Source organism: Hydra vulgaris, chromosome 01 (assembly GCF_038396675.1).
Source record: "Hydra vulgaris chromosome 01, alternate assembly HydraT2T_AEP".
NCBI classification, from domain to species: Eukaryota; Metazoa; Cnidaria; class Hydrozoa; order Anthoathecata; family Hydridae; genus Hydra; species Hydra vulgaris.
In genome coordinates this window covers 4,603,703-4,625,333 of record NC_088920.1, presented here as the reverse complement: position 1 = coordinate 4,625,333, position 21,631 = coordinate 4,603,703, and the positions used below count along the sequence as shown (strand labels likewise).

General features: G+C 27.6%; 1 long non-coding RNA gene across 2 annotated transcripts; it reads right to left on the bottom strand.

Annotated features, from left to right (window-relative positions):
- Positions 1-17,232: 17,232 nt before the first annotated feature.
- On the bottom strand, positions 17,233-21,371 carry LOC136074749 (uncharacterized). Of its 2 annotated transcripts, none has more exons than XR_010635389.1 (3): positions 21,279-21,371; positions 20,707-20,831; positions 17,233-17,302 (listed from the first exon to the last, which is right to left on the bottom strand). It is a non-coding gene; the product is annotated as an uncharacterized LOC136074749 (long non-coding RNA). The 2 variants fall into 2 exon arrangements; XR_010635390.1 differs by having other exon boundaries at positions 20,707-20,807.
- Between the last annotated feature and the right edge of the window lie 260 nt (positions 21,372-21,631).

Here is a 21,631-nt window from a genome sequence, read left to right as displayed (position 1 = left end):
AAAAAAACAACTAATCTTAACTATACTTTCGTAGAGTTTTTAAATGTAACAGTAAATTAGTTTTTTATAATTTAATATTTGTAAGACAGTCTTTACTATAAAAAAAAAGCACGTCTCGGTTTAAGCGGCGTAGCAATAAAACAAATGAACGGGTCATTTCAGAAAAATCTTAGGCCACTGTATTTATAAAATAAGTCAAGCACCAATTTGAATCGTCTTTTTTAGATAAAAGTTCTTTTAATAAATCAAATAAATTTTTGCTAATGACTCAACTTTATACTCCTGTCTTGACAAAAAGTCTTTTCTTTTCGATCGCTTAGAACAGGCAGCCGATCTTGAATCTGATTTCACTTCTGTAACAGATTTAAGCTTACAGTGACTTGTAAATTTTAACTCCAAAAAAAACTCAGTTATTTACTGCAAACAACTATCGTAGTACTGTCGACATTCCTATTTTAATAAATGGCAACCCTCTCAGTGAGTTTTCTCTTTTACGTCATCTTGGATTTTCATTTACTACTGACCTTTCAAGGAAACTATACATACAATCGATTGCTAAATTAGCATCTGCTAAGTTTGCTTCGCTTTATCATGCTCACCCTTTTCTCTCTACTAATTCCATTCTTTATCTCTACAAATCTCATATTCAACGTGATCATATATGGGCAGGTTCTTCTAATGATGGTCTTTCTCTTCTAGGCAAGGTCCAAAAATGCATTGTAAACGTAGTTGGAACCGCCCTATCTACTGAGCTTGAGCTTTTATTCCATTGTTTTAAAGTTGTATCTCTTTCTCTTTTCTACAAATACCATCATGATTGCTACTCAAAGGAGCTATTATCCCTAATTCTATAAGCTTTAATCATTCTTGTTTGACTCGTCTAAAAACTTTTATTCGTCTAGTTTATTACCGCGCACCTTACCCCTTTGGAACTAACTCCCACCTTCATGTTTTCCTAACTTATAAAACCTTCAACATTTTAAGTCTTCTGTCAACCGATTTCTTGGTCTATAACTCATTTTATTTTTTCTAGTAACTCCCAACTTATTAGTGGTTGCTTGCAGCCAGAAAAAAAAACAAAAAAACAGGCCTTACAGCATGCGTTGAGCATGCTTAAGTCACTGACTTGTGGTGTTCTTACTCTGGACGACCGATAGATTTTACATAAAGCACCTAATATCTGCGGAAATCCAGTTAAGTGCTAATTTATATCAAAATCTATTGCAAAAAATAGTGATGTATTAGCTCTTAGAGTGAAATGATTTATGCAAATCCTATCGGTCAAACCCGGAGTATAATATACTATTACAATTTTTTGTTTTTGTTTTATAAAGGAATCTTGTTTCGAAAATAGTATTTTAACAGTCAAAAAGCACACATTTTCCGCGATTGGATTTTTTGTTTGAAAAATAAAAAGCTTTTTTAATTTAAAAACCATCTCTTTTTGTATTTAGCAGTTTTTAATAATTAAAAAGAATTACAATAAAAAATTAAAAAATAGCATATTTCAGCAGGGTCGGAGCGATTTCAAAAGTGGATAAGGCAACCCAATGTTATCCTCTCCCATTCCCTCCCCCTCCCCCCGCCTCCTCCATCGCTTATCAAAGCATCGTGGTGCAGTAGTTATATCGCTACCTTCAGAGGTTAGAAGTAAATCTAATCATTGCTTTTATGAAAATAAATAATTTCTTTAGAGTAGAGGGCATAAGAACACAATTTTAATATATAAGAAACTAAAATGTTGAAAAAATCTTGTTTGGAAACGTATTTTATCCATAAAACCTTTGAATTTGTTAGGTTGTTAAAAAATCACTTGTTTGCATAAAATGTAAGAACCAATAATCCTAATATTGAGAAACATCTGAACATGAGCTGCCTCGATAACACTTTTAAATAATGAAAAATAACTAACTGTATAGTTGAAGATAAGTTTATAGTAGTAATTAACTCCTAATATTCGGAGTTTTGATTAGTTTTTTGAGGCTTTTAAAATCATAAATTATTACATTTAAATAATAGAAAGAAAACTCCTTCTGTATGTAGTAAAAAACATTAACTTGCTTTAGTTTAGAAATAATTTATCGAGCAGAAAGCAGTGCATATAATATCATACAGCAGAAATAACAATATCAACATAAACTTTCAGAATTCCTCATGGCATGACCATGGGGTAATTTATTTAAATTTCTTGGAAATGGAACGTTTTAATCATTTGTTGATAACTAATTTTTGTTGATGACTAATTTTTAATCTTATAAAAATATGGCTAAAGACCTGGGTTTACAGTAAAGTTCTATTTTCGAAAATAGGCATTGACTTTTCATTTACCATATTTATAAAAAATAACTATGGGGTTTTTTTATATATTATAAAATTTATATACTATTTAAATATTATAAAAACAACAACAAATGTTTCAGATTTCGATAGTAACTCTTCACAACTGTTATTTATTTATTATGGCTTTGCTATTCATACTAGAAAGTCAATTCAAAAATAATTATCAAAAAAAAATTTATACATTCTCTATATTGGACTTCAAAAGTTTGAAATAGTGACTTAAGAAGACTTACCCAGTATTGTTAAATTTGAAATTAATTCAGTAGAACCAATTTTGCATCGTTATTTATTTTTATTATTTTATATTAGCTAGTTAAGACTTGATAGGCGATAAAATATATATGGTAGACATATAGCTTGTCTAAACGTTATGATTCAAAATTACGCAAAAAAATGATTTTTTTCAATCTTAATTTTCCTCAAAAAAAAGACTTTGTTAGTCTATAACTATTATTTTTTAACTAATAATCTTCATTTGTTTAACTATCTTAAACTATAAAAATAGCCATTGGAAAGAAAAGGCTATTTTTAAATTAGGTTGTGTTGTCGAAGTGAGGTTGAAGATGTATCTATTTTGCGTAATTAATGTAATTAATTTTATATTTTGAGGTATTTCACTAAATTAAGATTTATAATTAAAAAAAAGTATAGACTACTAAAGTGTTAGGATGAAAATGAATATTAAAAGAAAAGAAAAATCAGTTTTTGAGTACTTTAAAGCATGCTATTTAGACAAGCCTTATGTCTACCATATACGTTTTTTTGTTTATTAAGTCTCACTATTAAATATTATTATTTTATTAGCTAATATAAAATAATAAAATGAAATAACTATGCAAAAATGGTTTATTTTTTCTTCTTTTTAAACCTGAAATTAGTTACTATTGAGCTCTGCTTGATTCTTACAGGGGAGCTCCTCTTAAAAGGCAGCTCTTAATCAATTTCGAAATTATATATTTTAAATATATGTGGTTTTTTTTTAAAGTATTAAAATTCCCTCTGGTATTTTTTATAAATATAGTATATGAAAGATCGATACCCTTTTGAAAAAATAAATTTTTACGGTAAAACCAGGGCTAACAGTATTACGAGGTCACACAGATGGCGCTAATTGTCTGGAACTCCGTTTTTGAATAAGATTTTGAGACTTGATTATTTATTTAATTTTTCTAAAAATTTAGTCAAACTTCAGTATCTTGAGAACCAATGAGATTATTTTGAAAAACGTTTGGACTATTGATTCTTGTATGATAATAACAACATGTTAAAAAAATAAAATTTTGAAGAAGGTCACTATAAAGGCTCATGCCCTCACTTTTTTCTCCAGAGCCTTTTTTTATTTTATTAGCAACAAAGGAGATTTTTTTTTAAACCGAAAAGCTGTCACAAATTTTGCCCAACTAATGACGACGATAAACAAAGGATCTTTTAATGTAAAAATTTATTTAAAAAGATTGTGGCTATGTATTGTCAACTTTCCCAAATCCCAAAAATTAAATTTTAGTTTGATGTAAAAAAATACGAAGTAAAAGTAATGATATGACAGCACACAGCCTGCTTTGAGATAAAGACCACTTTATTTAAGGTATGCACTTACATAAGTTGAATACAACTATTTCTATTATACTGAATTCTTGTCTAGTTACATCATATGGAGCTTATTTTCTTAGTTGAGAAACTGATGAACCAAAAAGATAATAACCTTAGCAGTTTATTATTTTCAAGACTGAAACTTAATTGAGATTTAGAGTTCAAACAAATTGTTTTAAAATTGTTACATTAACTACAATTGCTGATAGTTAAGACAAAAGTTAAATTAATATTTATATGCTGTTTATCAGTTTTTTTAAAAGCATCCTCCAGCATTTTATCTCTACACGATGTTATCATTCTAAGCTTACAGTGTAATTGTATTTACATCAAAATAATGTGTTATTGTACATTAGTGATATATAATGATAAACATTTGAAAAGTATTATACATCAGTAATATATGATGGCAATTATACTATTAAAAAAGTAATATTTACAAAAATAGCATTCAGTAAACAGGCTCTACTAATTATCAAATTAAAACTATTTCTTCAGGAACTATTTTTTACAAATAGGAACGATTTCTCATTAAAATAGGAACGATTTCTTACGAGCACAAATCTTAATTACAAAATCTTCTTTTTAATATTTTTATCATGTCTGATGACGGTCTGACCTAATTATATTGAAATATTACGTGATTAAATTTAAAATTCCCTAGGATGGTGATTATTTTTAATTAGTTAGTAGCTGTGTTTTATGTTATTAAATATCAAACAATTTAAAAGAATCTCTGTTTTAAATGGCTTTTGTAAATTCGAATATTATTAAAATATAGAAATAAAACCTTTTTAGTTATTAGAATATACATAATAGTTATAAAACTTTAAAAAAAACCCTTGCACGAACAGTTAAGGTAAAATTAGTGACTTATTTTTAACTATTTATTTATATGTAGCTATAAAACTTCGTGATTTGATTGAACAATTTTACTATTGCATTAAAGTCACAGGCGAGATACCATTAATGAGATCTAAAATATAAGAAAACGCTACAATGAATAAAAGTATGTTTTACGTTAAGATAGCGTAAAATTTTACGTTAAGCAGACCTATAGTATGAAAATTATTCTTCATATTACGTAAAGCAGACATTAAATTTTTTATTTACTTTTTTTGTATTTTAAGTGAGTTTAATTACGGATATTTGTTTTCTAAAGCAAAAATAATATGTTTTTACTAAAAACTTCATTAATATTTTGTATTTAGGACCAATATTTTAAGGGTCTGCTTTAAGTCAACTTTTTAATACTGTATGCTTTGCGATCAATTTACGTTATATATATATAGGGTAGATTAGGGTAATTTGAGCACCTTGGTAATATGAGCATACTTAAAGATTTCTTAGATGTAAGCAGTGAAGTTAAAGCTGCTATGTATTTTTTGAATCGACTTTATGTGGTGATTACAGGAATCAGTACAATTAGCGTTAATCTATAAGCAGTAATTTGCGGGTATCATCTAATTAAAACGCTGTTAAATTTTTTGCGTTTTTAAGATAATATCATCACGCATGAATAAATCCGTGGCGCGAAATTTTGGTGCTAAAATAATGAAATTAATTTTTTCGTAAAGAAAAATATGTTAGCTAAAAATTCAATCTTTTTTGGCTTGAAAAACAATGCATAGAAACATTTAGTTTTGACTTTATTTAAAGATGCCATTTTTGTGTAATATGAGCATGCTCAAATTACCTAGTGATTTTTATTGAAATTACCTAGTTTAAAGTCCTAAAAAAGCAGTGGTTTTAATTGGTTATTTGAATAAAAATAAAATATAGTAAAATTTTTTAATATTTTAACAATACTAAACACTTTTCTGTAATTTAAATTCAAAAAATGGAATTTTTATCGTTCAAAGGTTTGAGTTGGTAAAATTGAAAAAATAACGAACTAATTTTTTTTTTTTTCTTGCAGAAAACATAGTAGTATTATTTCAACAAAAAGTTGCTTAACATTTGATCTTTTAATGATAAGTTTTGTTAATAACGAATCATTATATTCCAAAAATTAGTTCTAATTGTCAGGTTGGTATTTTTTTTACAAAATTAATGTTTTTTTGTGAGCTAATTTAAAGTGCTCATATTACCAAGTGGTCTGGGTAATATGGGCATTTTTGTGACTTTTTTAAAACCTCTGTGTTTTTAAGAAAAAATTTCGGGTGCCCAAAAATCTAAGTGGACCATGAGAAGGGATCCCTAAATATTGTTTATTCGCAAAAATTTTGGATCCAGCCTAATTTTTTTTAAATTATTCCAATTTTTGCTTGAGGTCCTCATATTACCCTAATCTACCCTAAATATATATATATATATATATATATATATATATATATATATATATATATATATATATATATATATATATATATATATATATATATATAAATATATATATATATATATAATATATATATATAATATATATATATATATATATATATATATATATATATATATATATATATATATATATAAATAAATATATATATATATATATATATATATATATATATATATATATATATATATATATATATATACATTGAAAATTTTTTTTTATTTGACACTGATTGTGTGTTATTTTAGATAACCAGTCATAAATTATATACTACCTGATGACGGTCATCATGCTGGTCCACTTATAACGAATGTTTGTTTTTTTGCATTAAGTTTCACACTAAGTTTGTTTTATTTAAATCTTCAATACGTGAACTATTGAAATTCTTTTGAATTATTTGCCTATTAATAACTCTTTTTTAAAACACGGGTAATCGGTCTTGGTATATAAGGAGAGCACGGTGTCGATAGTAAATTTATATAGTTTATTAACACATAAATACTCACGAAGAGTATTTTGAGAGACATTACACAAGAAATAACTTAATATAAAAATCTTAATATAAAAATCTCTATACATTCTTTGATAAAAGCAAACTTCATATATTTCAGCGCACACTGCATCATAAAATTGATTAGATGAAGTATATATTTAAAATTTGTTTATAAAGTTACTTAATTTGTTGTAGAAATATAGGTCAACAATATCGCTATACGAATAGTTAAAAAATTGCGAAATATCACCCAATTTTGTAGCTTCATATCTACGTTTAAAATAATTATAACTTATATTTTTTTAATCCATTGATATCTTGCTACACTTTATTGAACAATAAAAATGGTCTTGTTAACATCGACAAATAAACATATAAATGAGAATAAATGTATAAAAGTAGCATCCATTAGATTTTTAAAAAAAATTTAAGTTTAAATTAAATTTAAAAAAAAAACAAATTAATCAACTTATTTTTTGATTACTTTAGCTAATGGATGCTACTTTTATACATTTATTCTTATTTATCTCATTAGGAAAAGTAATCAAAAAATAAGTTGATTAATTTTTTTTTTTTGTCGAGTATATATGCATTCCGTAAGATATTAACAGAATAAAATGATAAGCAACACTGATAGCAGAAGTAAAAAAAAGCCCCCTTATCTTCAAGCCCCTTGGTAAATTTCGTAAATTAAAAAAATAAAAATAATAAATAATGTTCACTATATAAACTAAAATAAATGTAAAAGATGAGAAACATACTTTAAAATGTGAGATTTAAAAAAAAATTAAAATATTCAGCATATATCAATTTTTTTCTCTGTGCAGCGAACTTATTTGTCAAGTTTCGTGTTTCAGAGTTTCAGAGTTGAAAGAGGGTTGTAATCACAACTAGTAGTCTCCTCGATTGTGGTGGCCTTTTTTTTCTAGAGATGAAGTGAAGTTATAAAAATAGAAATAGCTTCGAAATAGCATTATATTTTTATTTTATTAATTAGCAATCTTTGTAAATTTTGCCAAATAGATAAATAAGCAAAGTACAATAGTGAAGCTATTGTATTAAAACAATAAATCACTTTAAAAAAAGGTTGCTAAGACAAACGTCAAGATGGCAGTGATGCTATCGTCATTACTGATGTATTTATCTGCCATGAAGTTGATTAGTTCTATAAAACTTTTCTTAAACAAGTTTTGATAAAAGTTAACAATAAACACAAACTTAACATTGACCAAATGATGCTAATTTAATATGTTGGTCTTGTTATTTACCTGTGCAGTAATTCTATTTTAAAAATTGTTTTCTAATACTATATTAGGTAATTAAACTAAGGGTCGCTTTAGTCTCACTTGAGGAATTTTAGTTTAAAAGCCGTTTTCCGAAAGTGAATCTGAGTTGTTTAGTTACAGCAAAGGTGATTACAATTCAATTTCAAACTTTATTGCATCAATCACCTGGAATATTTTATTTTTGCATAAAACCGAGGATCAAATGTTCATTTTATTAATTTCTAACAACTGTATTGATTGCAAATAATTTATCTCCAAGATTAATAAAATAAAGAAAAAGTATAATTCTTTTGCTACTCCACATATTAAAAACCTAATACAAGCAAATAAATCCGCTTTGTATATCAACTGCTTAACTAAATGGAAGAATAATAAATTTTAAATACACTTTAAACAAAAAGAGCACATAAAAAAGAAATAATATTAATATTCTTCTTAACAATTTGTATCGTTAAAAAAGTGATACTAACCTAAACGAACTTATAATGACAACTTGGATTTTTCCATTTAAGTCATTATTAACTTACTAATATAAACCCCGATAAATATTTTTCCATTTACAAAAAACTTTTATAAATTCCGGAATACTGCTCACTCTCTAAAAACAAGCACATTTTAGTTCAGTCTTTAAAAAACAGAGAATACTTATTTCACTAAACTTTGTTGCCTGCAAAACAGTCAAAATACTTGTTAAGAACAAAATTATAAGGCAAATTAACGTTAATAAAATTGGTTTTCTTCGCCATAAATTATGCGTGACTAATCTAATAGAGAAAATTATTTTATCTTCTATAGTACTTCACCAGTTTATAGATGTAATCTCGATTTTGCATATCATGATATAAGTTGCTCGTTTAAAAATATAATAGAATATATATATATATATATATATATATACATATATATATATATATATATATATATATATATATATATATATATATATATATATATATATATATATATATATATATATATATATATATATATATTCATATATATATATATAAATATATATATAGATATATATATATATAGATATATATATATATATATTATGTATATACATATATATATATATATATATATATATATATATATATATATATATATATATATATATATATATATATATATATATATAGGCTCATTTCTAAATTGACAAAGACAGTTACCGCCAGTTACAATAAACATGAAAACAGAAGCGTGCAACCATTTCCCGCAATAAATTATGCCCAATTCTAAATTGTAGCCAATCTAGTCTGCGCGGATTTTGAGCGAAAAACAAAAAAACGCAATCGCGTCAAGAAAAACTCTATTTGATATTCTATATGAAAAACTCTAATTAACTAAAAAAAAAATCGCGTCAAGAAAAACTCTATTTGATATTCTATATGATATAAACATCCAATCTAGTCTGAGCCAAACAGCCAATCTAGTCTGCGCGGATTTTGAGCGAAAAACAAAAAAACGCAATCGCGTCAAGAAAAACTCTATTTGAACTACTTTTTAAAGCAAATTTTTAAAGCCAAAAAAACTATCTTTTAAAGCCAAAAAAAAACAACAGATTTTTGCAGCATGTTTTTTACAGTATAACAAAATTATTGTTTATAAGGTTTCCACAAAAATATTCTTAAACCAACAAAGAGAGCATTCGCCCCCCCCCCTCCCTCCTTTCCTAGGCTCTTAAGTTTTTCTAAGTAAGTAGTAGGTTTTTTTTATCGTATCCTGAGTTATCTTCAGGGTTATGGTTAGACTAATCCAAAATAGTGTCGGTTACTGACCAACATTTTTACAACTCAAGCGTTGAGTTGGCAGTGGCAGGATTCAAACCCATATCGTTCAACAATCCTAGTTTTAACATTTCGTTTGACGCTCTTATCAACCGAGCTATCCAGCGAGAAACTATTGTTAATTCCTTATTTGACATAACAATACACATATAAATGTTTTGGAGATTGTTTTATGTCTGAAAGTTTAGCTTTTTATCTTAAACACTATAAAAATGCTGGATAAGCATTTTTATAATGTTTCAAACCAATAATAGATTATCCTATATTATTCAGTTCATCATATAAATCAAAAGCTAATTACTTTTGACCAACAACATTAAAGACCAAGTACAAAAAATTCAGCAATTTAAACTTCCTAATATATAACGAACTTAATTAGAAAAGCAACTACAAAAGAATGGCCAAGCTTTGAGGTTGGTGTAAAGATTCGAGTCATAAATCGATTTCAAAAAACACGTTCATGCGTTCACTAGTTATTTCTCAATGCAACTATTTTTGCATTGTAATCTTGCTACTCAACACTTAATATCAGTTTCTCAAGGGGTTTTTTAACGCTGGCACTTGTTTACACGTTTATTATTTATGAATGCAACAATTGACTTCTATTAAACATGTTTCAAAAATTTTCATTAAAACCTTTCTAAATTATTTAAGCACTTAAGCACAGATCTCTAATATTTTGATCTTTTATTGATTAAAAACAGTTTTCAACGTTGAATGATTTCCCATTTCAAAATTGCCAAAGACAGTTACCGCCAGTTACGTGCAACTATTTCCCGCAATAAATTATGCCTAATTCTAAACTGAACAGCCGATTTAGTCTGCGCAGATTTTGAGCGAAAAACAAAAAAACGCAATCACGTCAAGAAAAACTCAATTTGAACTATCTTTCAAAGCCAATGTTCAAAGCCAAAAAAACTTTCTTTGAAAGCCAAAAAAACCTTAAAAAACAGATTTTTGTAGCATGTTTTTTACAGTATCACAAAACTATCGTTTATAAGATTACTACAAAAATATTCTTAAACCAACAAAAGGAGAATTCGCCGAGATCCCCCCCCCCTACCCTAGGCTTGTAAGTTTTTCTAAATAATACATTAATTATTACCCTATTTAAAAATTGTCTGTTTGATAAAGATTGTAAATTCTAATGATATTATACTTTATAAGAATTTTATGCCTGCACTGTGGTTACAATGATTTTATCGCGGTGATAATATTCATAGATTTTGCACGGTGTTAAAGATAGTAATACATAATATATGGTCCGTATTACTATAGAACCGTATTACTGTGGTTTTTGTTTACATCCCGAGTGAACAGAGCTAGTTTCATATAACCTGTGGTATTACCAATTAGTTTGTAATAAATATTTAGCCATGATATAAAGTAGGTAGTGATAATGACAAAATGTAAATTGTATTATTATTTATTACAAAACTTTATTGAATTTTGCATTTTGTTTTGAGTTAATATGTATTTAACGTTGAGTATATTAACTATTTATGTTAATATAAGTAAATGCAATGCTACACAAAGTTTATTATCGAAATGACTGGATAAACGCCCCAAAAAATGAAATTACTAATGATATTTCTCCGAATTCGAGTAAATCAAATGTCGATATCAAAACACTATCAAATTCTCCAGATCTACCTCAGTGTCTACAAGCAATTAAAGATCAGAATAGTCAACAACTTATTGCAAGTACATCAATGAATGTGTGTAATAAATTTACTACCGATGTTGGTTAAAAAAAAAAATTGTATTAAATTTAAATAAAATTACTAAAATTATTTTTAGTTAGTATAAAAAAAAAGTTAGTTGCGGCCTCCCCCTACCCCTTTTCCCCCTCCCCATGGTCTCAGCGCAAATACGACCATGGTATTGATACATAGATTTAAAATGTGATAATAAGTTGAACCAACAAAAGCAGAAAAAACACGACAAAAACTCCATTAAAACACAAAATCACGTATAATGCTCTTTTATATTATAAAACTAAGATTCTAAGATATTACAAAAACATTAACAGTTTCGTATTACAGTTAAAATAGAGAAAAAAATTTTTTTTAATTTTGACAAATTCACTAACGTAAAACGATTATACGAAAAAATACAAATATAAAGCTCGTGCTAAGTTTCAACATCCACTTAGATATACAGTATTGGACAAAACATTTGCAACCAACATCGAACAATGCTAAAAAGTGTTCTTAAATTTAAATGTCTTAAAAACGAAACAAACCATACTACCACAGCAAACAGTTAAGGAGTCTGGAGTCATAGCATGCCATGACATGAGCAATCAGCTGACAGGTGACAGCACACAGGCAGAATTTCGTTGACAAGTGCCATTTTGCAGCAGACAAAACAAGTGCAACTTTTTTGGTTTGTTTCATTTTCTTAAGTCTGGTTCGTGACAACGTCACGGAAGTTTTTTAATAATTAAAGGAGGTATCCAGAAGTTTCCAGAGGCATGCAGAAGCTTCCAGAAGTTTTCAGAAGAAGCATCTCGAAGCATCCAGTAGCATTCAGAAATATCCAGAAACATTCAGAAGAATCCAGACGCATCGAGAAGCTTCCAGAAGCATCGAAAAGAAGCATCTAGAATCTTCCAGAACAGGTTCACACAGGTTCATTTTACTATATAAGAGACATGTAAATCGACATGTAATTCAGTCAGTATATGGAAGTCAGTCAGTCAGTATTATCAAGACAGTTTATCGAAGTGAGTTTTATCAAAGTGTTTTATCGAAGAACATCAATACAAGAAGTAAAATACAACAAGTGTTTCATTACATCAATACAGTCCACATCCAACCAAGACGTTGTGTGCCACAGAGCATTATTGTATCATCACAAGGTAAATGTAACAGGGTAAGCCTTAAGAAGCGTGATTATTTATTTTTATTATTTTTATGACTTCAAGTGCAAAAATGGCTCCCGACAGTCTTAGATTGGAACTAAGAAAGAAAATTATTGGCAATTACGTAGGTGGAATGTCACAAAAAAGTATTTGTGATAAATATCGCGTGAAAAAATGAACCGTATCAAGACTACGTTCCAAACATCGTTCTACGGGGAAGTTGGCAGCAGATGACAAAGGTGGAAGACCGCGTTCCACCACTTCTAGAGAGGATTCTATGATCGTCAGATCCGTCAAGAAGGATCTCTGGATATCATCAGTCGAGATACAAAAGCAATTAGAGCTGCCTGTATCGGACCGAACAATCAGACGACGTGCTGTTGAAGCCGGATTGTTTTCTCGACGCCCTGCAAAGAAACCTCTGATTTCACTAAAAAATCAGAAGAAAAGACTCCTGTTTGCTACATCTCATATTGACTGGAATGTGCAGAAATAGCGAACTGTCCTGTTCAGTGATGAATCGAAGTTCAACATCAATGGGAGCGATGGCATTTGCCGTGTACGTCGACCGGCCGGAAAACGCCTCGATTTACGTTACTGCCATAAGACCGTGAAGCATGGTGGAGGCATTGTAATGCTCTTGGAGTGTTTTTCTGCAAACGGTCTAGGTTCAATACATCGAAACGATCGAATGATGGACCGTTTCATGTATAAAAATATCCTGAAAGATGTTATGTTACCTCATGCTGAATGGAATATGTCAATAAAATGGTTTTTTCAGCAAGACAACGATTCAAAACACACTGCAAAAGTAATCAAGCAGTGGTTTCAAGACAACCACCTATCGGTGATGGATTGGCCGCCTCAATCTCCGGATCTCAGCCCTATCGAGAACCTGTGGGAGATTGCCAACCGCAGAATTAATTGTGTGTTAAAGGTGTTCGTAATAAGGATCAACTGTTTGAACAAACCCAAAAGGCCAAAGCAGCGATTCCACAAAGTTTCATTGATCACCCGATCGAATCTTCGCCTCGAAGATGCAAGGCTGTGATTGACAACAAAGGATTCGCCACGAAATATTGATAGCAAAATACAGATTAGTCAACATTTTGTTGAGTTGCATTTGTTTTGTCCAGAAGGATATCAACTTTTTTTAATACTTTTGAATAATTTATTAATTTTCGTGTACAAATAATGAACTCTGAGATGAATAAAACTTGAAGAACTTTGTCTCTAAACAGTTACATAGTTATTTCTCTAAATTGAAAAAATGCAGCACTTTTATATCAAGAAACTAAATTAGCATTATTTGGTTTAAAGTTTAAAAGAATTTAAATTCTTCATAAATCAAACAAAACATTGCAACAAACTCTTCAAAACTTTTATAAGTTTTGTAGAGTTTTTATTTTATATTTTTTATAAGTAAACTATTTTAACTTTATTTGTAAACTAAAAAGTAAAAAAACTTTTGACAGATTTTTAACATAACAAATCTCCATAAAAAACAGAGAAATAGTTAAAAACGCTTTTTACGCCAACACTTTTAACCAATATCACACGCATTCTTTGGAAATGCAAAAATATTAGCTCATGATTGAATTTTTCTTTTTCTTTTTTTGCACTTGCAGATATATTGAAACAGAACACTTGCATTCATAAATTTCAGTAACCATTTTACATTTGCAGTCTAATGTTATTTTACACTTAAACACTGATCTAACAATAACAATGATTTTTTTAAAAATCTTCAACTCATTTTAAACTTTTTCATTATCAAATTTGAAGAATTTCATAAGATAACTGTCATGGTATCCAAGACAACAGGACAACTCTGTGAAGCTTTACTGTAGGAATTGAATTAAACACGGATTTAAACATTCAGGGTTAACTTATTCTTAACTTTATCGCTTGTTTAATTTTAAGATTAGTTAATAATTTTCATTAAAACTTGAAAACCTCCTCATAGTTTAGAAATTTGTTTACATGTAATTCCACTGGATGACCAAATATTTGAGCAGTTAAATTTGCTACAAATATACTTTTTTTAAAGTAGCCATGACAGATCGGTAAATATTATTTATAAATCAGTTGTTGTTGAGACGAGAAAGAGGATTCTTGTTTTAATAAATCTTATCTTATTTAAAAGAAAAAGAAAATTTTTTAATAGGTCCTTCATTAGAACAAAGAAGTATTACAATCAACATGATTGACTAAAATTCTTTTTAAATATTTTAAGTTAGTGTTATTAGTATGATCTATTCTTACTAGCAACATTGCAATAATCAGATGATTCAAAAAAACAAAAAAAAAATTGGTTTTTTATCTGAGAAAAAAAGTTATATTTGAAATAAACAAAAAAAGTATGCAGCAACTTACAAATTACTAAACAAAACAAAAACATAAAAGTTAACCTTCTCTACCCCCAGAACTTTTTCCTGGCTTACAATTAAGAACTGCTTTTCTATATATATTATGCTCTTTAGAAGAACTGAATACAAATAAATTAAAAAGAAAGAAACTATGGTTTGCTAGTGGATAAAGAATCAAATTGCTTGGTGAATCTGTAGATTGATTATCATTTACAAAGATTGACCGAATACCAGCTAAAAGCAAGAAATTACAAAAACTCTAACAATTAAGCATGAAGACCATAGTTAACAAAATTAATACTTAAAATCAAATGACACATATGAAATAAAAACAAATGGCACAAGTGGAAGTACTATATTTGCTCTGAATATATATATATATATATATATATATATATATATATATATATATATATATATATATATATATATATATATGTATATATATATATATACATATATGTATATATATATATATATATATATATATATATATATATATATATATATATATATATATATATATATATATATATATATATATATATATATATATATATATATATATATATATATATATATAGAAATATATATATATATATATATACATATATGTATGTATATATATATATATATATATATACATATATATAGAGCAAATATAGTAACAAATACAAACACATACACAAACACCTTTAGTTTTAATTTTGTACTAAGAACACATTTAATTGAGAGCAACTTTTACTAATGACAAAAAAAAAGATTAAAAGAAATTGAACGAGTCATGTGAGAATAAAAAATCAGAAACAAATCAATCATCACTGACAGATCTTTCTTCAGACTTATTTTTTATAAGTAAAATGTTTTATTTAAATGTGAAGTATGAATGTATCAAATAGGGTGCATCAGGGAAAACTAAGGTGGTTAAAGGGCACCAGGAAAGATTAAGGTGGTCAGGGCATCCAGTAGGTAGTAGCATGTAAAAAGAAGTTTCAGGAGAAAAAAGTAAAGATAAAAGTAGAAACAGGGAGGAAATTACAGACAGGACGAAAAGCTTTAGTTAAGGAAAAAAGATATATATGATTGGGTATTTTGAAGACACAGCCACATTAGAGAACTAATTGTTGTGAACCATGTTTAGCCAGTGCAAGTGCAGAAATAAGAACGCAAAAAAAGATGATGAAAGCAATAATGCTAATAAGCACATTACATAGAATACATTTAATATTTAAAAAAAAAAGAACAAATATTGACATACAAGAAAGACTGAATTTATACCCTTAATAAAAAAAATAAAGTTACACTTACAAGTAGCCCAAGAGACCACACTCTGGGAATCTGATGGAGGAGGATCATTTTTTATGTAATTATGTAAACAGCTCTGAATAACAGTTATTGCATTTCCAGAACTAAACAAAACTTAAAGCATAGAACTTTCATATAAAAAATAAATAAACATTAATATTTAGCATAGAATTATCATAAAATATGTAAACATGAATATTTGAGCAAAAAATTATCATAAATTTGTAAACATGAATATTTAAGCATAAAATTTTCATTAATTTGTAAACATGAATATTTAAGCATAAAATTATCATAACATCTTTTTATTAGAAAAATAAAAAAAAATAAAAATAAAAACTGTATAACTATAAAATATTATATTTAATAAATTTTTTTATAACTGAAAACTTTTTATTCAAATAATTAGCAGTTCAATTCAATTAAGTAGCAAGATAACCTGATCTGACTTGAAAGCTAATCTGACTTGAAATCTGACTTGAAAGACCTGTTAGCTAATGATGAGCTTACTGTTCAATTCTGTTTCATGTAACTTTAACTTAATAATAACAATAACCCTGCTATTGTATTGGAAACAATGTGTTAAAAACAATTTATTTCAATGCGATCACAATCTTATCTAGATGTAGCAATAAAACTTTATCTTTAAAAGAGATTAATAATACTAACATAAAAAAGAGCAAATGGCAATTTAATGGCAATTTTAGCATCAGTATATCAAGCTTATTAGAGGTTTGACACCAGTTTCAACTCCTGTCTTGAGTTATTTTTGTTAATGTATAAACTAGTTTTATAATAAATTATTAAATAATTAAAGTTAAAAAAATAAATTGAATAAATTTTGAAACTTACTTGACTGGTACAAAAGAAATGACTTCTGATAACACTAAAATATACTCTTCAAACACGCTTACTTGATCTCTATATATATATATATATATAAAAACTTTTTACAATACAAAAACTGTAGGGAATAAGAATAAAAAAATAATAATAATGAAAAGAAAACAATAAAAATTAATTAAAATCTGAAGAAAAAAAAAAAGCGTCTAAAATGAAAAAAAATGTTTTTTAGAAAAATAGTTTAGGTGTTCTTTTTGCGCTTAAAATTGTTTTTCCTACTCAAAAAATATTTCGCAAATTTGTTTCAGTATTCAAAGATTTCAAAGTATTTAAGGTATTTAATTATGATTTTAAACTATTCAAAGAATTCTGTTTGAATTATTTTATTCACAACAAGGAAACAACAAGAATCTATGTTGGAAGTATTACAAAAAGCAAAGAAGAGTGTTGAAGCAACAAAATGAACTAGTGGACGTAATTAAAGGTTCAGGCCCTAAGATAACATATCAACATAATGCACTACCAAATGCATCATATATTGATCACATAGCTATCTCAAAAAACACTTCTCTTAGGTATTAAAACTGTTTTGTTGCCCCCTTTTCACCTCAGAATATGAGTGATCATTTGCCAGTATCAATTGTAATTGAACTCATCGGAAGATCTCTCAAAGAGAATATTCACAAAATGACAGACAAAATTAGCATTCCAAATTATGCTTGGAATAATCAATGTTTTATACAATTATATAATGATTTCGTAAATAATAATATTAAAAGTCTTAGCCTTACAAATAACAATTACGATAAAGAACTTATCAAAATCTATAATTTGATTACAAAAAGTGCATCTGAAGCTCTTCGCCAACACTTATCTGAGAAAAAACAATCATTATACTCAAAATCTTAATCGAGTTAAATAGGAGTAAAAAAGTTCTTACAATTCATTTTAAGAAATGGCGTGACACGGGTTTCGTAAAAGATTTAAGTTCGCACATTTTTAACCAATACCTAATTGCACGAAAAAATTTCCGAAACGCTGTTAAGAAAGCACAAAACTATAACCTTTACAAAAAATACATAAAAATCGAGATGTTAAAAAATACCAATCCAAAAAACTTCTGGAATACTTTTAGAAATATACAGACTGATGCAAACTCAAAATTATTTACAATAAATAATAAAAAGGACAAGAAGTCAATCACAAGAGAATTCGCCAATAGTTTCGAAAAACGGTTGAGCACTAAATCTATAACGCATACCGCGAAGAGTTTTCAAGTTCCACCTTGTACAAAATTTGACTTTGTAATAATATCAGATGAAATTATAAGAACGACTATCTCTTGCCTAAAATTAAACAAAACCAAAGATGCATTTGGAATCTCTGCAGAACATTTAAAATATTTGCGTTGTGAAGCCCTAATAGAATGGCTAAAAAAATTCTTCACATTTTCTCTTAATCATGGTCAAACGCCAAAGTCGATGTCTACATCACTTATAATACCACTTGCTAAATCTTATAAAAAATCATTAACTGATCCAAATAACTACCGTGGTATCAGCATCATTCCAATCTTCACAAAACTAATCGAATATATAATCCTAATAATCTGTCCAGATCTAAAAGAAGCTCATCCTCTTCAATTCGGTTTCACCAAAAATAGCTCAACCCTACACGCCGAATTTGTTATTAGTGAAACAATTAAACACTACAACAACAACAACTCACCTGTTTATCTCTGTTCCCTTGATGCTGAAAAAGCTTTTGACAGCTGCAACTGGGACATTCTTTTTGAGAAACTGTACAATAATAAAAAATTACCACTGTATATTGTTAATACAATATCGTCATTATACAGGGAGAGTAGTGCTTCTGTGTCTTATCTAGGTTGCAAATCAACTCCATTCTATCTAACGCAAGGAGTGAGACAGTGATCGATTCTCTCGCCTCATTTGTACAATCTTTACACTCAAAACCTACTAGAAACCTTACAAAATGAAAGTGTCGTAGGAACATCAATAAATGGAAACTACACGGGTGTTGTAGCATATGCTGATGACGTTATACTTCTTAGTTCCACCCTCTCTGGCCTACAAAAGCTAATTAATATCTGTAACATTTACACAAAAGAAAATTGCATAAAATTGAATGCTGACAAAATCGAGTTTTTGGTCACCGGAAAACATCAAATTAAAAAATGCACGATAACACTCAACCACCAAAAAATAAAACTAGACAATAAACTTACTCATCTAGGCTTTATATGGGACACAAAATATTCACCAATTGCCTCACTTAATCGTTTAAACATTGATAACCGAATATCCCATTTCCGGGCAGTAATACAGTCTTTAATTCAAGCTGGAATTCGTTTTGTTCACCCAAACTCTATTGTCCAGTTAAATAAAACTTTAGCTGTTCCAACACTAACGTATGGTCTTGAGCTTTGCGACCATAAAGAAATGTTATTGCAAAAGCTTGATATAGTAGGAAGAATTGCACTGAAGTCACTACTAAACGTTTCAAAACATAGTAAAAATTATATACATCCCCTATTTTGTATTGAAGATATATCTATAATTACGCAACAAAATAAGATAAACTTATTTATTCGCCTGTTGAAAAATAAAATGACATTTGATATTCTTAAGTCGCAGTTGAACAACGAATCAGGCCCACGACCTTTTGTAGATAGCGTCAAGGCTCTGTGCAATAGTCATAAATTAAATATAGAGAAAATAATGAAATACAAAGAAAAAATAAAAATTACTGGTTTAAAAAATATAATTCCTGAAACGGATCTTAAAATCTTAAAATGTGCAGTTGAGTTCTGGAACTCAAAAGAACAAAGAACAATCTTCAAGGATGTTCTTGAAAATAAAATTCCTAGATCCTAGAGATTTTTTTAGAAACTTTTTATTTACCTTACTTGTAATATATAGTGGGTGTTTAACAAATATATAAATTAAATTAAAATGAAACTGACAGAGGACTTAAAAGAAGTTGAGAAAACATGATGACCAGGAAGAATGTTAAAGCATTATGTCCAATGAAAAAAAATTGTTGAAGCAAGAAGAGATGATGATAATGATGATGATGATGATGATTATGATGATGATGATGATGATGATGATGATGATGATGATGATGATGATGATGATGATGACAATGGTGAAATGACAGCTTGCTATTGCAGCAACTATAGTAGTATTAAAAGAAAAGAAAAAAAGATGTCAAGGAGAAAGGATGGATTTCAGAGAGAGAGGCTTAAACATGGCAGTAGATCCAACTATTTTTAGAATGCCTGTGCACATTGTCTGAAAAAGAAGAAAAATTATTAGAAGAACTAGCCTAAAAAAGGTGCGACCATGGACATGGACAAACAAAAAAGTTTTAAATACATAAAATTTAAAATGCAATACTTTTCATAACCTAATATTATTTATACAAAAAATTACAAAATATAAAAAAAAAAAAAACCATCAAACAAAGGTACTGTGTTAAATAAGCCAATAAAATCATCTTCAAAGAGATGTTCAGCAAAATATTCACAGCAACAACGAATAATGAATAATGTATTTCTACATTTGTTTACAATTTCAGAACTAAAAAATAAAAAATTCTATACTTTTAATTACATCAAATTACTAAAATTAATAAAATCCAATATAACTAGTAAATCAAAAAAAAATTCTTTTTTCAAATCCATACTTTATACAAGCAGAATTCTATTGGGCCTAGAAATTCTTTTTTTGTTATCTTTTGTAGAAGGAAAAATTACTGTTACGTTTTTAAATTTTTTTTTTATTAATTCAGTGTTCTTATGGGGAAATACAAATTATATTTTTGTTAACTTGATCAACTTTTATTGGTCAAATTTTTCCATTTCCTTGTATTGTCATTGAAAATGATTAAGTGTGCAAAATTTGAGCAATATTGGTTGAGAAAAAAGCTTTCAAAAATTGATTTCAAATTATGTGGCACACAAACATATATATATATAGAAAGTAACCTTATATAAAGCATGGAATAAAAAACAATATTAATCTTACTTATTGATATTGGAGCTATGAGATATTAGTTCACAAGCGCAGTAATTACTAATACATACAAGTGTCATAAAGTTTCCACTTGCTTTAGTGTTTGTTGCTTAAAAATAAGATATAAACTAATTCAAAAATATAGATTAAAAATGATATGATTCAATTCTAAAAAGTCATTTTCTAAAAATTAAGTTGTTAATTTGAATTTAATTAAAAACAAGGTATAAAAGAGTTTATCTTTAAAAAAATGTTGTTGTTTTTTTTTTAAATTTTAAAACATTTTTTACATTTTAAAGACTAATGTTATTAAGACTTTTTTATTGTTAATAAAAAATAAAAGTAAAAAAAATATAAAAAGTATA